At 44.4% G+C, this 9,037-nt stretch overlaps 1 protein-coding gene and 1 long non-coding RNA gene across 2 annotated transcripts in view; both read left to right on the forward strand.

The window, feature by feature from the left end:
* The window catches only part of LOC109295270, a 9,160-nt gene extending 7,457 nt beyond the window's left edge, over positions 1-1,703 (forward strand). Inside the window, exon 3 of the long non-coding RNA XR_002096706.1 lies at positions 1,694-1,703. This is a non-coding gene — a long non-coding RNA (uncharacterized LOC109295270). The remainder of the gene's footprint in view (positions 1-1,693) is intronic.
* LOC109295268 (complement component receptor 1-like protein) overlaps positions 1-9,037 on the forward strand; it is a 71,191-nt gene that overhangs the window by 35,316 nt on the left and 26,838 nt on the right. The gene's annotated exons all lie outside the window — the stretch shown is intronic.

The raw sequence follows: 9,037 nt of genomic DNA on the forward strand, positions 1-9,037 counted from the left end.
GGTCCACAGAAAAAGTGAGTAAACCATGATTGTCTCGTAGTGTCTTTGCTCTGCTCCAGTATATTGAGCTTTACCAGCTTCTGTTTTTAAACACCCAAACATATTGGAGGAGTTCTAGTTTTGTACCTGCTGTCTATGTAAAGTTTCAGAACATATTCAGTCCTTCGTTGCTGGCTTCTGATTGTTACCCCGTTGTTAGCTAATTTTATATGGGTTTACTGCAGTGCAAAGTGTTAACTGCATTTAAGTTGGATTTGTGTGAAGATCACTGCTACTCCTCCCAGAGGATGATTAAAGTTTTCCCTGTCTCTGCTTTGCAATGCACCAGTGTTTCCCGAATAAAATTGGTGATGGTCCTGGTTTGTGCTGTGTTCCATCACTTATGAAGCTTTGGCAGCATGAGGGCAGCATCTGTGCCACTCCACAGTTGCCCTGTTGGCTGAAAACTCTGTGGTGTACTGCTCCAAAAGCAATGGATTGCAGGTGAACTAGAGTTAGTCACAAAAGCATATGGTAAAAAGAGCATGCATACTTCAGTATACGAGTAGTTACAGCTGACTTAAGAATAAGTTGCATTTTTCAGTGTTTTTCTTAGTCCGAGGCTCTTTATGAGGCTCTGACGTTCATGCTTCTTCTACATGAGGCCGCATGTAGCTTTGAAAATTGTAACAAAATCTAAACCCGTTTGTGTTTTTTGTGGTGGAATTGAGCATTTGGTGTCCTGTGAACACTGTGTTTTGTGTGGTAAGAGTGTATGTGCATGTGTATTTTTATTTTTTTGGCTGAAAAAGTCTTAAGTGCATGCTTAGTCTTTTGCAACAGAAATATTGTCACTTGAAACCATGATGGACATCTTGCAGTGGTTATGTACCAAGGGATAACATTGCAGATTTATTTTCATGTCAATACGCTAATACCTTAAGTTATCAGGAAAATGGTTTTGATTTTTTGTAAAATACCTTTCGTAAGTTAGGAATATTAATGTGTGACATGGACCTGGTGGTTTTTGAGCTCTTGAGTTGGGTGCCTTCCTATCGCTTGCTGCTGCTGCTGTTGGTCTTACGTGCAAATAGTCAAATTGTACTAGAGAGTGAGCTACCCTTTTGTTTCTGCATTGGCTTCAGCTCTGTCCTGAGGGTTTTAGTGCTAATATGCTGTACTGATTCTGCTGTGAAACCTGTTCAGTGCACAGTCCTATCTGTCTGGCTTCTTTCAAAACCACCACATTTGCACTTGGGTTTCCTAAAATAAATCCCCAGAACAATTTGCTTCCAAACACTGGATAGAAAGTGACCTCTTCCAGGACATCTGATACTGTGTCCAAATTCTGGACCTATAGACCAGGTCATTCATGATTTGCTTCATTATCTTCCCTCCGGGCTTTTCGCAAAGGGTATATTAGAAAACATCTGATACTGCTGCTTTTTTTTTGGAGGGGTGGTAAGATATACTCATGTAAAGTTTAAGTGTTATGTAGATAGTTTTCTGTCTTTTTTTATGTATTTTGCAGTTTTGTTCAGCCTGGAGCTTAAAAAGTTTCCCTTTCCCTTTCAAGTCAGGGTACCACTTGGAAAGGTTCACAGCTACTTAGTAGGATGTTTCTAATTGAGTCTGGAGATGAGTTTTGCTGCTGCTTGCTGAAGGGGTTACTGGCCCTTGTCATGTGTTTGTGAGGAAGAATCCGTGTCTCCAGTCCACTGTCTTAGATGTGACAGCTACGTTGCTAACTTCTTTTTAATTATAACTTGTAATTCTCTGCATGTAGCTCCAAGAATGCCTCCTAGTCAGCAGTTTAGAGCAGTAACATATACTTGGCCTTTTCGGGGGAAAAAAAGAGACATTTTCTATCTTTCATAGTTTCTAGGGTTGGAAGGGACCTGAGCAGATCATCTAGTCTGACCCCCTGCCATGGCAGGAAAGAGTACTGGTGTCAAACGACCCCAGCAAGGTGTTCATCTAACTTCTAAAAAAAACCCCAGGGTAGGAGCCTGCATCACCTCCCTTGGAAGTTGGTTCCAGACCCTAGCCGCCCTGCAAGTCAACTTTTTTGTTTCTTGAACAGTCTGAAAGTCTGCTGTACTCTTTGGAATGCATGAAAATGATTGTTAGTCAGTGGGGGGAATACCTAAAATGTCAATCCTCGGGTGCTAACCTGAACCACACTTGACTACACAGTCAAAAAGGAAATTTTCTCAGTTCCATTATGACAGATTGTGATACTTCATCTGTGCGGTGTTCATGTGCCTATAACAATCTTTCAGAGTAAGGAGTGGCTCACTTAAGGTTCTTAGCTAATCAGAGTTGAGAGCAGAGTTTATTTTATGCACTTTTGCCATCTCTAAGACTATTATGACACAGTTTATTCAGTAACTGAATTAATCCGTGCTGCCTAATGTGCTTCTAGTATTCAAGTGCTTGCTAATTAATCAGTTCCCAAACTATTAAATAGAACAGCATGGACCTATTTACTGATGGTGCCCTTCAGAGAGCGCTGAAGTTTAAATACTTATTATGTCTGTGAAATATCAGGAACAGAACTCTTTTTGCACTACTTCCTCTTTGTAATAGTAAAACTAGGGCACTGTTTTGCAGACGACTTATTCACATATTGAATAGGATTTTGTGAAAAATAGGTTTTTGATTCTTAACCGTGCTTATTTTTGTTCACAGGGAATCTGCTGTCCGGCCACCCACCGCTCAATACAGAACTTCTAAAGCATGATTGATCATTTTTTCGGGGAAGTTTAAATGAGCCTTTGAGAGATGGTAAAAGGACTGTACTGCAATGAGTCTCCCAGCAATGGAGTTGATGCCAGTGTGGTGAATGAAGGAGAGTGGACCGCATGTACCAACAGCGGGAAGAATAAAAGACTATGAAAGCAGCCTCAAGGTGCTGGGAGAGGCTGTCTGGAGCCTGGGGTGACAAAGGGCTAAGCAGCTGCCAGGAGAGGTGGAGAGCAGGGCTCTTTTTTGGTCCTTTGTTGGTTTGTTTCCACAAGCCTGCAGGCTCTGTAAAGCCTCTGAAAGATGAGGCCCAGAAGGAAAAGTGATAGCTTATTTGTTTAACTTTCTTTGCTTGTTTTGCATTGCTGACACGCCTCAGGTGGCTCCTGGCCTCTACTAGCCTTGCTGGAGAGCTGTGATCTACCCAGAATCTGCCCATTGCAGCTTACAAGGTTTAGTTCCTGCTGTCACCAGAGCTGAAGATGTCATGGCAGAATCTTTCCCTGTCATGATTGTTTCCTGTATGGGTTGGTGAATTTTAAGGAAGGCAAAAACCTGTCATCCCTTTCAGCTCCATCTGTTGTCTTTGTCTCCTAGTAATTTTGTCTGTAGCCATCTCTAGCTAGGAAGGCGTGGTTTGCGTTAGTGCTAAACAGCTTCCGCCTTCTCAGTGTTGCTGTCCTTACAGAAGAGACTTGAAGGAAAGATGACTTGGATAGGGCCTTAATATGACTCCTGAGTCGCTAAAAAGATGTTGACATTTAGATGTCATGCTTTTAAAGCACTGGAATTCTTTTATTTATTCTTTCTGAAGAAAGCAGCATCCGTTCCTCCTATATGAATATTTTTGCACACTTGCTGCCTTAAGCTTGCCAATGGTAATATATGTTTCAGCACTCAATTATTTATTTCCCTGCTTTTGAATATATTGTGGAATGACTTTGTAGTCGTTTTACCATGCTCACTCCTTCTCTATTGGGGAAGCTTTCTTGTAGGCTGCAAAGAACCCAATAGAAGTAGCTGTTGGAAATATCCTTGTTCAGGTTTTAGTTTATGGTAAACCAATAAAAAGCACTTAAGTGGTGTGCTGGTACATATGCTAGTAACTGCACTGTAAAGCAGGATTATTAGACTGGAGGGATTATGAAATAATCCAGTGTTCTAACTAACTTCTAAAATTCTGTCGCGTGCACCTACTGTGTCTCGGTGTGCAGATAAAAGATCAACCAAAGTTACTTCACTGACATAGGTCAAAAAATTATTGGATCGGGCTTTCTTATACTGGAGGTCGGTCTTTGATGTGTATAGGTCAATGTAAAGTCCCACAGCCTCACAGACAAGTTGTCTGTAGACTTCAGTTTGAAAAGAAGCTGATACCTGTGACTTATTGTAACTTCATTACCAATATTGTGTGTATATTCTGGCAGGGTGGGTAGACAGTTCAGCCAGGGACTGACCTTTTTTGGTATAAAAGGTAATCATTTCGACTCAGGTGGTTGAAGCCTTGTTTATCAATGTAAATGCTGGTTGTGCTCTTGATATGGATGTATATAATATCTTAGCACTCACTTTATGGTTGTGCAGTATGATTTAATGTCATTTAAAACATGCTGTGTGCAAAAGTATGCAAGGCTTTGGGCAGGTCTCAAAGTGAATATCTAAAATCCTAATTTATCTTGTTTCTGCTTCTCCATACCGAGGCCCTGACCCTGCAGAGACTTCCACAGGGAGTTTGTCCAGAGTCTTTGCAGTGTTGAGGCCTTGTCAAAATGGTTTAATTTCAGGAATTGTACTTGGAAAGTGTCTCTAAATACCTTAGTGAGGAGTATATTGTAGATATTTGTATCATCACTGGATAGCTAGATTCCACCTACAGTGCCTTTTACCATACTGGTTTTGATACGTATATGCAAACAGTAAAGGCTTATTGAAAGCTGTGTCTTATCTAAAGTGCAGTAATAATGTCTTACTAATAAAGTGCATCTTATTAGTGACAAGTGTTTTGTCTTTTATTTGTCCCTTGATCAATGGATATTCTGTACTTTTTCAAAAAAAGTAGGTTCTGAAATTGTATGGTATTCTTGACATAACTGAAAAGTTAAAAAATTGAAAGCCTGAGTGGACAGATATATAGGCCCATTGATATTTGGGTGCTGAAGGAGAGTTAATCTGCCCTTAAAGACACTGAGCAGTGTCGTATTGACTTCAGTGAGAGTTGAGGGTTTGGCTGTCCATCTGGAAATTGTATCTCTTGCATTTTTAGGGCCTTCTTATTTGAATGTTTGGCACATGATTTTGAAAGAAGTGAACAAGAGAATAATGGCATTGCTGTGGCATTAGTGGATCATGGTTACTCTAACCAGCTAGTTAGGATGCCTGTGTGTACGCTCCTGTTAACCCTCAAAGGACCTTTTTGTTAAACTAGTACAAGAGGAAAGCCCGATCTTTTTGGATCATAATGTTATGGTTGTTGTCACTTTTTAATTACCCATTGCATTTAGCTTTGCTTCCCCTCTCCCCACACGCGGGCATATACATGTATAGGGGTGGCATATAAATTTAATCAATAAAATCTTTTCCGCAAACTCAAAGTTCAAAAGCGAACTGGGCAGATGCTATTAATTATGACTGCTGGGGAAAACGTGGCAAGGTGGATGAATCAAGCATGTGCTAATACAGCATGGACTGATGCGGGAGGTTTATCATTTGCTTTCTAATCTGTTTGAAGGATGATTCTAAATTCAGATCAGCTAATCTACGCTGAAGTGCTGACATGGAAGTATTGAATCGGCATGGTGAAGCTCACAGTATTTTGATGATTTGAATTTGGCCCAAGGGGTACTGTTAGCACATTGGCCTATAGTTTGTGTAAACGTGAGCTGGGTTGAAAGAAATGTGTGTGGAGAGGGTGTAAGAGTAGGTTGAACTAAGGGACTGAATGAAAGAAAAGTAACAGTTCTCCTTGATAAATTTAGTGCAGGTAAAGGATGTTCCAGATAAATGTTTCTACAGCTGTGGCAGCAGAAACACCCCCTTGCATACACCCATTTATTCAGTGGAGCTTGTTTTGTGTCGAACCTGCTCATCACAAGACCTAATCCTTACATTAATAGTATTTGCCAAAGCATCATGGATGGTAGGTAAAGGCAGTGGCTGCTGCTATTCTATTGGTACTTAGTTATGACTTACAAAATGATGGTTAAAGCTTTCTTTCTAGTTCTAGTGGAACATAATTGTCCTGGCTTTGCTCTTAAGATAGCCTGTTTCAGTTGCCTGGCCTTTTGCTTTGGGCAGAATATGATCGCCCTGTTAACACAATGTAGCAAAAATAGTTACTTTTCTCTATGTTTCTTTGTTCCTTGTTTTAGTATTAACCCCTGCATTCTGTAACTTTCCACCCACATGGTACAGGATAGCCTACTACCTATGTCTTATAGGTTGCTCAGGTTTTGGTTTCAAATGACCAATCAAAATGTAACGTCAACTGAAAAAAATGCTAGCTCAATAAAAGCCACGTGCGCTCTTTGTTTAGGGTCAACACTGATCTGAGCAACAAGCTCCTCTGTCGGCCTGCTTGCAAGCAATAAAATAGAGTTGGATCCAGCCTGAAAGTGTGACTCTCTTCTAGAGGTGAGTTGGACTAGCCTCCAGGGGATAAAATCAGCAATTTATGCAACAACAACAGAATGAACAAACTGCATGCAGTAACCTCCAATGTCACTTAATTCCTGAATCTGCCATTCTGATGGAAAAAGTAATGGAGCACACTCGCTAGTCTGGGGGTAACGTGCTGCCACCACCCCAAGAATGGACTGTCTCGCAGCCCTGTGTCCTTTGGGGTAACACAGGCCTAAAGTCCCACGGGTACTCAACCCAGTACAGGCACTTGGGGCACTTCCCCAAGTCCGGGGGCAAAAAGGTATAGTCTCCCTTAGTCCACAGACCTAAGGGGTCTCTTAGGCATAATTTAGACCCACCCCTCAATAAGTCTCCCACACCAGTCAAAAAGGAGAACTTTATTGATTACAGGGGGTAGGGTAAACTAGGGTACAGGATAGAGCAATATCTAGAAATCCTAAAGAGCAAACAGTCTGGCTGTGGCAGCCTTTTGATTACGCATCTGTGATACTTCCAGCTAAATATCTAATCAGATTGAGTAGCTTACTCACAAGCATCTTCCAAAGGCAGGTGAAGTTTCCCTTTGGAGGCAGGCGGTTCCTAGCTCGTGAGTTTGGGGGGAGAGAGCCAGTTTCAGATGTTAAGGCTTCTCTGTCCCCTGCCTGGCTGCTGCGTCACCTCATGGCCGAAGAGGAGAGACCGCCTCCTTCCCCGTCCTAACTTATATAGTCCCTGTGACCTCATTCACCTGGGCCAGGGTTAATGATTGTTCATCTCTCTTCCTTCTCATTATATAGGCCTGAATTACTTAGACAGTAAAACAAATTGAACATGTTTATGAGAGTGTGTATATACTGTGTGTGTGTTACACCAGTTAAAAATAGCATTTGGCTATTTCTGCAAGAATTTCCAAGGATTTTTATATCAAAAGGTGATGTAGAAGTGTGCCGTGAAATAGTTGCTTCTTAGTTTGAAAGGGACTCTTCGGTCATGGTTGGTGCCGTCCCTGCTCTCTCCTATTTTTTTGCAGTATGTTGCTATGTGAGGAACTTCTTGCACTTCACCTGAAACCTGTTCAGGTATAAACTACTTCAGTTCACAGAAGATTTGCAAAGTGGACTCATCTTTCAGAGAAGAGTGATAGAAGGTCTCTTCCAACTCTGGAGAATCCAGTGTATGCTTGGAAACGTTTAGCATTTCATGATGGTTTAAAAGGGGGAAAGAAATGTTAAAAATACATCATCTCCACCTCGCGGCAAGATTTAGCAGGAAGTAACATTTGGTTTTGTAATAAATCTGGATCAGGAGTGTCACTATCTGCATCCAGTGCACAGGGCTTTTGAGCAGGGCCTGGTACTAAATTTTGGGGCTCAGACCTCCATGGAGGACATGCACCTGGTGCAATTTTGTTGAAAATAGTTGCTCAAAGTAGGTTACACTTCAGAGGTGCACACCGTGCTCTCCTGGGTTATTTTTCTTCTGTCCTCCTGCAGCCTGCACAGCTGGCGTCAGCGCAAGAGGCAGCTTGTGTCGAAGGGAGAAAATCATCTCCGTTAATAAAGGGTGGGTTTTAGCCACAGGCATTGCAGCTCCCTGTCCCCGCCGGGCCTGGATCCGGACCTTTGCTCCGTAGCATTGCGTGAACCTACTCGAGGAATTGGGGAATGGAACTGGTGCTAAAGTTTGTTGCAAACCAGCAACTGGAAAAGGAAATGCTGCGTGTGAGCCGACTAAGAGACGACAGACCGAGCCAGGGGAAAACATGGAAGGCGGCAGAGTAGAAAGGTCAAAGCAGGGCCGCAGCACAATCCTTCTCGTCGCCAATGATGTTTGCGATAAAAATCCCTGATAGCACAGGGGCTGCACGGGGGCAGGGCAACGCGTGCCCCCTTGGATGGGTGCAGTGGAAGTGCCGGTAGCGCCTCTGTCGACTCAGGCGGCACGTGCGCCCTGCGCAACAGCTCTGCACGGGGCTCGCCTCTTCGTCCCTCCCGTGCCCCGAACCGGCAACGCGCCCTCCCGGCCGCCGTACTCCTCGCCCCGCCCCTGCGCCAGGAAGGACGACGGCCGGGAGCTGAGGGAGGTGGGCGCCATGACACCTCGCGGCCGCCTAGCCCCGCGGCTGGGCCTTGCGCTGCTACCCGCCTTGTTGCTGCTGCCCGGCGCCGCGCTCGGTGAGTGCGGCGTGGGGTGGGGTTGGGTTGGGTTGGCGGGGGGCTCGCCCGGGTCACGGCGGCTCCCGGGAGCGTCGGGCCCTGCCCCGCTCTATAAACGTGACGGGCCGCGGCTGCCGCGTTCGCCCCTAGAAGTGTCGGGGCCTGGCTCCTGCCCGGCGGGCGCGTGGCCGAGAGGCGTTTTGATCGTGTGACTCGGGCGGGGCTCGCTAGTGAATCGCGCCATGAATGTAACGTGCAGCAGGGCCACGAGACGGCCCCTTGCCCGCCGGGCGTGCGTACGGAACCCGCCCGGGGACCAGCGCTAGAGTTGGTACGCTGCTTCCGAGCACTGTCTAGCAAGCTGGCTCTTTCAGTCCTTCCCCCTTTGCAGGTGATACCTGCTTGGGAACCAGCTCTAGAGCTTTTTCAAGCACTGGTTTTTTGGCAGACCCCACCGCCCCCAGCTACTCATTACAGATATTGTGTAAAGCCCAGGCAAATCACACAGTTGACTCAGGCCACCTGTGCCAAGAGATGAT

Source organism: Gavialis gangeticus, unplaced genomic scaffold (assembly GCF_001723915.1).
Source record: "Gavialis gangeticus isolate Ggan-Ray unplaced genomic scaffold, GavGan_comp1, whole genome shotgun sequence".
In the NCBI taxonomy this organism is placed as follows: Eukaryota; Metazoa; Chordata; order Crocodylia; family Gavialidae; genus Gavialis; species Gavialis gangeticus.